We start from the raw sequence: 7,757 nt of genomic DNA, 5'->3' as shown, positions 1-7,757 counted from the left end.
CTAAGACTGCATCAAAACCATTGTCAAAAATAAATATACCATATAAAAAAGCAGATTCATAAAGTCAGAAACTAGAGTACAGGTGATAGTAGCACAGATTTATAGCACTGAATTACATATTTGAATGTGGTTGAAAGAGGAAATTTTAGGTTGTATATATGTTACTAGAATAAAGATTACAAAAAATCAGGACTGTACAATACAAACAGTGAAGCCTCATGTAAACCATGGACTGTAGTTAATAGTATAGTTTTATTAATAGTCTCTCATCAGTTGTAACACAGGTACCAGACTAAAGCAAAGTGTTAATAATAGGGGGCTATATGAGAACTCTGTATGTGCCACATGATTTTTCTGTAAACCTACCATTTCTCTCATAGCAAGATTTATAGGGTGTGCAAGGGCAGTTCAGTGGTAGAATTCTTGCTTGCCATGTGGGAGACCCAGGTTTGATTCCTAGCCCATGCACTTCCCAAACAAACAAACAAAACAAAACAAACAAACAAAAAAACCCAACCAAACAAAAATTTAACAAATGGTGCTGCAATAAGGGGATACCCACATGGAAAAAGAATGAAATGTGATCCCCACCATACAGCATACAAAAAATATATATATATAAAACCATATATATATGTGTATATATATATAGTTGACAAAATTCACATATCCAAGTTGTTTCATGACTGTGTGTATGTGATTTGCTTTTTGAGTATTAGTTATACATTTTCAAATAAAAATTCAATTCCTTGTTAGTTTCAATACTTACTTTTTAACTGCTTAGTAGCCACATGTGGCTACTATATTGAATAGTAGAAAATAGACTATATTGAATAATAGACTCTAGATTGAGTCTGCATAGATATAACTCTGGTTTATCTCACTTACTGAGTAACCTTGTCTATATTACTTAACCATCTTATCCTTCAGTATCTACATATCTAAAACCAGAATAATAGCACCTCCTACCTCATTGTTTTCTTGGGAAGATTAAATGATCAAATGCATGTAAGGTGCTTATAACAGACTGTGGCATGTCATAAGTTGTCAGTAACCATAAATTACACTTATTCTTTGGGAACACTTTGAAAAAACACTTTCTGCTTTTCATATAGAAATTTTCCCAACAAATTACTGACAATTTGTTGCTTCAGGCTCGATTTATAGATAAAATTCTTTCCCTTGACTATTGAAGGTTCAATTTTTTCACTACTTTTCTGACTAGTACTTGGTAAAATTGAATTTGGGAATGTTTGAATTTGACTCATTGCCCCTTTGTATTGAACATGTTTATTGAGGTATATTCTGCATACTATAAAATACACATAGAGTGTATTATTTGATAATTTAACTTATGGTTATACAAATGCATTCATCACCATAATAAAGGTAATGAACATCTTCATCATAACAACAAATTTCCTCATGACCTTGGTAATTCCTACCTCTTTTCTCAATTTGTCCCCTTCTCCCCCCCAAACAAGGACTGATATGCTTTCTATCAGTACAAATTACTTTGCAATTCTTACAACGTCATATGAATGGAATCATAGGGTATATCATCTTTTTTTGAGGGGGCAGTCTTGGTCTTTGTTTAGAGAAGCCATATTGTGATTCATTCACTTTTTAGCAGACATTAGTATTTTATTTATTTTTAATAATGACTTTATTGAGATAATTTACATATTTTAAGATTCACTCTTTTACACTGTAAATTCAGTGCTTATTAGTAAATTCACAGAGTTGTACAACTATCACCAATATCTAATTTTAGCATACTTTCATGACTCTAAAATAAAATTCAAACCCATTAGCAGTTATTTACTATTCCTTATTTTACTCTTCCTTCCAGACCCTGGCAACCAATAATCTATTTTATGAATCTATGGATTTACCTGTTCTGGACTTTGATATATGTGGAATTATGCAATATGTAGCCTTTTCTGAGGTCATTTATTTTTTATTGTTGTATTTGTCAACACATTTTTATTGACAAATGTATTATTTATTTTATCATTACCACTGTAATGATAAGCCACAATTTTTAATCCATTCATCTGTGGATGTACAACTGGGTTGTTTCTGATATTTGGTTAGTACAAATAAAGCTACCATGATAAATAAATTCATGTGTCAAGTTAGGTAGATTATATTGTCAAGTTATTCGTTCAAGCAAACACTGGCCTGATCGTTACTATAAGGGCATTATATTATCATTACTGTAATGGTGTTTACTGTAAGATAATTGCATCTATAACTGGTTATACCTACAATCAACGAATAGAGTACCTTCAGCAATGAGAAAACTCTCATCCAATCAGTTGAGAAACTTTAAGATTTCAGCAGTGAAAAAGAATAATTTCTATCTTTACTTCAGCCACCCAGCTTGTCCTGGGTAATTCATTGACACCTTCTCAACTTGTGGCCTGCTGTACAGAAATGGTCATATAAGTGAATTCTTATATCAAATCTTTATATATATATACATCCTGGCTGTTCTGTTTTCCTTGAGGAAACTGACTAATATAGCTGCTATGAACATATGCTTCATATGCTTAGGAACATATGCTTAGGAAGTATATGTTTATCCTTTTAAGAAAATGCTGAATTGTTTTCCAAAATTGATATACTGTTCATACTTTATCAACAGTATATGAGCGTTTCAGTTCCTCTACATCCTCCTTGCTTGCTTTGGCTCATGCGAGAACAGAATGCTAGTAGAACATATTCTTTGCATGAAATCACACGTGGTAAAAATCTTTTCTAACCAGGAAAAGGCCAACCCTGGTTGTCATGCATTTTATGATTATTTCCAGACTTTTGTATGCAGTTACTTTCCAGTTCTGATCAAATGTAGTTGTCAGTACTCCTCTAGCAATCTTTGCTTTATTTAATCATTGTGTAAATTCTAACCTTGGCAGTGAAGATCAAGAAAGTTTATTTTGGGCAACAGATGGTAGATGAACTCAGGTTTCAGTGGTAAGCTGCCTTGGGTGACCGTTGATTCATTGCCTCAGAGTGTTCCTCTTGTGTCCTTGACTCCATTGTTACACTTATTATCTATTCTCTCCACAAAAGCTAGAATTATTCTTTGAAAAAGATCTGATTATATCACCCTTATCTATTCAATGGTTTCCTTTTGAATATAAGTTAAAATTCTAATTATGACCTAAAAGCTCTACATGTCTGCACTACCACTTAACCTTATTCACTCCCACAACTCCTTAATATCCTCTCCTACACTCTCTCCTTCCCTTTCTGCTGCAACAACTCTAGCCTCCCAGCAGTTTTTCAAACATGACAAGCACATAACTCGGGAACATTTCCGCTCAGTGTCCCACATGGCTTGCTTCCTTTCTACTTTCAGGGAGACCACATCAAAGAACTCTTCCTTGGCTGCTTTCTGCTATAGAATCCCTGGCCCCACCATTACCACACTGTCCAGCTCTAACTCTTATCTGGCTGTATATTCTTCCATAGCACTAACTTGTGATTGTATGATATATTGCATATTTATATGGCTTTGTTTATTGTTGCTTCAAGTCCGCATCAGAGAATAGAAGGTTTTTACAGGGGTTTGGGCATTACTGTTTTCATCTGGGTAAGTAACCCTGTTTCTAGGAGAATGCTTGGCACACATTAAAGACTCAACAGACATTTTTGAACCAAGACTTCTTTCTCATTGGCCTATTTTTAAACATTTATCTGTAATACTTTTTTTTATCAATATCTCTGTGGCATACATTTGCTTTGAATTGTTGAATTGTAGATTCCTTGAATGGGATTTTGACCCTGTTTCTACTTCTTACAAATTCTTTCCTTATAGAACAGTTTTGGTTCATTTTAATCATGCTGAAGTATTGATGTGAATAGGCTGATTAACCAGATCACAATGGCAGTCCTTACTTTACTTTATCATCCACAGCTTATAAGCTGGTGCACCACCATGGATGAGAAAATGATTCAGTCATGAATCACTCACAAACAAAATAAAGCATTGTTTTTCATATATTCAAACTTTATATGGAATGGAATATTTTATTCACATTTTATTTTGTCTATTACTGAAGACAGGGGGAATACTTTAAAGTCATCATAAAAACAGTGAATTGCTTAAAAAGAAAAATTTTAAATGGACATGATATTTCTTACAGGTAGCAATAGGAGTTAATGGGCCAAATTTTAAAAAATACTGTGAAAAATAGCTGCCAACTTATCTTATTTCTAGCTAAATTATCAATTGAGTAAATGTGAAAGAAAGGCATTTTAAGATAAATAAGGATTGAGAATTTGCTACTAAAACACTAGTGGAAGAACTAATAAAGGATGTATTTAACAAAAGATGTGTAAAATACAAGAAAAAATTATCAGTTAAAAAATAAAATAAGTAAACATAGTTCTAAACAAGCATCTTCTGTTTTTTATCAAATTTACCAGTTTTGTTTGTATGTGTCCTTGTTATTTTATTTACTTCTCCTATATACTTGATTATTTAAAATATAATTAAATAAAATCAAATATTTCAACTATCAAAAGCACTTGTTGATTTTGTGCCCACTGATGTTTCTTTTATGGTAGAACCACTGTGAGAGTGAGAAAGAACTGCCAGAGATGGTAAAAGAGAATATGGATTGAGTGGTCCCATTAAAGATCAAAGAGGTGTGTGCTTCAAGGAAAAGGTATTAATCAATAATACTAAATGAGGAGACATATAAGATGAGGACAAGATACCTAAATTAGAGCTAGCAAGATGAAATTTGTTGGTAGCCTCAACTGATAAGTAAAGTTTCAGCGGGACAAAGCTGCATTTTTCTCTGTTTCCTTTACAGACCTTGTAGAGAGAATTTTAAAAATGTACAAATATACAAGGACAAAGAAGAATAAATAGCAGTAAATAGTGGTCAAAATATTTTTGAAAACTAGGTGGATGTCAGGATTACTAAATGGTGAGCCTGGATTTAGCAGAGTGTGTAAAATGGGAAGTTCAATGTCTTTAGAGGAAGTGACGGTGTGAACCGGCAGAACTCAGAAACAAACTGGATGGACCATGTGCCCCAAAAAAGACAAGGTGAGAGATAAGACAGAATAATTGGGAATTAGCTGAAACTAACAAACAATGAGCAGTTAAATTCCAACATTCCCTTCTCTAACATCACAACTTGTTCCTCAGAGTCTTTGGTTCAGGCTTAATGATTTCAAATACTTAGAACAAAGATGTTTTAGATCAGAGTCTGGAAACGAGGAGCACTGACTATACAGTATCATCTTCTCAACTGCATCAAGCCTAAGAAAATGATAAACAATAGTGCCTACTACAACAAAACCTTTTTGCCATATATTTTCTAGTAATCCAAGATCATGGAGAGGGGTTTGTGTGTATAGGGGGGGTGGGGGTGGGGGACTAAAAGAAATCCAAAATCAAGGCACCACCAATGCAATACTTTCTTCCCCATGACTTTGGCATTCTAGGGCTTCCTGTGAGTGACCTTGGTCCTTAGCTTTTCTGTAACATGACAATGCACACAATGATGTCTGCTCCTTTCACCTCTGGGCTCCATTGGCTATCAGCCTCTTCCCTTGGCTTACTCTCATTATGAATTTTTGTTCTGCTTATAAAGGACTCCAGGACTCCAGTAATTGGGAGCAATATCTTCAAGATATCCTATTTACAATGGGTTCAAACTTGCCAGAATGTGAACCAGAACCAAGAACATTTCCAAACTGCGGTATGCAATTCAGTCTACCACACTCCACTCTCTGGACACCAAAGTACATGTTCTTCAGACATATTCTTCCCACATGCAAAATGCATTAATTCCATTATAACATACTATTTCATTTGCTAAAGCTGTCAGAATGCAAAATATTAGAAATGGGTTGTCCTTTTCCATGGGGATTTATTAGGTTACAAATTTACAGTTCTGAGCAATGGGGCTCAAGGTTCATTCCTCCAAGTGCTGGACATGAAAATGTCCAAATTAAGGCATCAAGAGTAAGATACCTTTTCTACAGAAAGGCCATAACATCTGGTGTTCCTCTGCCACATGGGAAGACTCATAGTGACATCTGCAGGTCCTACTCTCCTGGTTCTGGTTTCAATGGTTGTCTCCAAAATGTCTCTGGGCATTTCTTTCTCTCTTTGCTTCTCCAAGGGCATTTTCTTCTGAGCCCTCTCTTTCTCTCTGCATGAGCTTTCTTAAAGGACTCAAGTAAAAAATTAAGACCCACCTTGAATTGGCTGGTTCACATCTCCATGGAAACAACCTAATCAAAAGTTCCCACCCAACAATAGGTCTGTCCCCACAGAGAAGAATTAAGAGAACTTGGCTTTTTATGGGGTGCATAACAGTTTCAAACCAGCACACATACCAAAAAGCTTACGCTATTTTAGAATATTTCATGATTTAGGATACAAAGATTCATAACAATAACCTAAGAGTGTGATCCATCATGGGGCAATAAATCCCTGTTTGAAGGACCTGTGAAACCTAAACATGTTATCTGTTTCCACAATACAGTAGAGGTACATCTATAGGATAGATGTATCCATTCCATAAAGGAGAAATTAGAAAGAGAACAGGGTTCATGAGTCACAAACAACTCCAGAATCCAGTAGGGTAAAGTCCATTAGATCTCAAGATTGGAGAGATATCTGTAGCTTGATGCTTTGTCCTCTGGATCTGCTAGAGAGCAGCCCCACTATCTGTCAAGCACTCTTGTGGCAGCTATGCTCTCTCTGAACATTGGGGTAGAGACCCCACCATCTATGATGATTGGGATGGCAGCAATCTTTCTGAACAATGGGGCTCAGGGCTCATACCCACAAGTGCTGGGAACATGGCCTGCTATCTTCAAACACAGAGGTGAATCTTCCCTTTCTGGATACATGGGTGGGCCTCCCTTCTTGGCCCAAGGAAATCTTTTTGGTCCAGACCTTTACTTCCATGGTTCTGCTCATAAAGTCATTCTTCTTTCAATTAGTCCTTTTCAGTCCAGGCTGGCAATGGTTCTGTTCATAAAAATTTTGCAAAATCTTTTTTGGCTTTGACTTCAGTTCAAGCAGGTCTAAACCATAAGATATAAGAACATTCCACAGATCCTTTGTAGATAATTGTAGTGCCAATACTGACTTCTGTTGAAATGACTGACTGTATCCCTATTCAACCAAACGCTCTCATGGAACCCTATCCTCTGGGGACTCATTTCTCAAAACTAAGGGGGTCAATGATAAAGCCACTTCTGGCCTTAGGCTCAGAGCATGCTACTTGGATAGGATGAGAATTTTCACAACAATTAATTTCTTGTTATTTTTTATTTAAGAATTTAATTATCATCTTATCCCTTTCCTCTCACATTTTACATATGCTGCAAGGAGAAACAAGTCTGTACCTTTTACTCCTAATTACAAAATCCTCTAAGCTAAATATCCAGGTTTATCCCTCACAGGTTCTGCCTTCCATCCAACATCAGTGTTCTAGTTTGCTAGCTGCCAGAATGCAACACACCAGAGACGGATTGGCTTTTAACAAAAGGGGATTTATTTTGTTAGTTCTTCAGAGGAAAGGCAGCTAGCTAACTTTCCACTGAGGTTCTTTCTTATGTGGAAGGCACAGGATGGTCTCTGCTGGTCTTCCCTCCAGGCCCCTGGGTTCCAACAACTTCCCCGGGGTAACTTCTTTCTGCATCTCCAAAGGCCTGGGCTGAGCTGCGTGTGCTGAGATGAGGAAAGCCGAGCTACTTAGACTATGCTATGTTGA

Source organism: Tamandua tetradactyla, chromosome 10 (genome assembly GCF_023851605.1).
Source record: "Tamandua tetradactyla isolate mTamTet1 chromosome 10, mTamTet1.pri, whole genome shotgun sequence".
Taxonomy (NCBI): domain Eukaryota; kingdom Metazoa; phylum Chordata; class Mammalia; order Pilosa; family Myrmecophagidae; genus Tamandua; species Tamandua tetradactyla.
Note: the sequence above shows the minus strand (reverse complement) of the source record.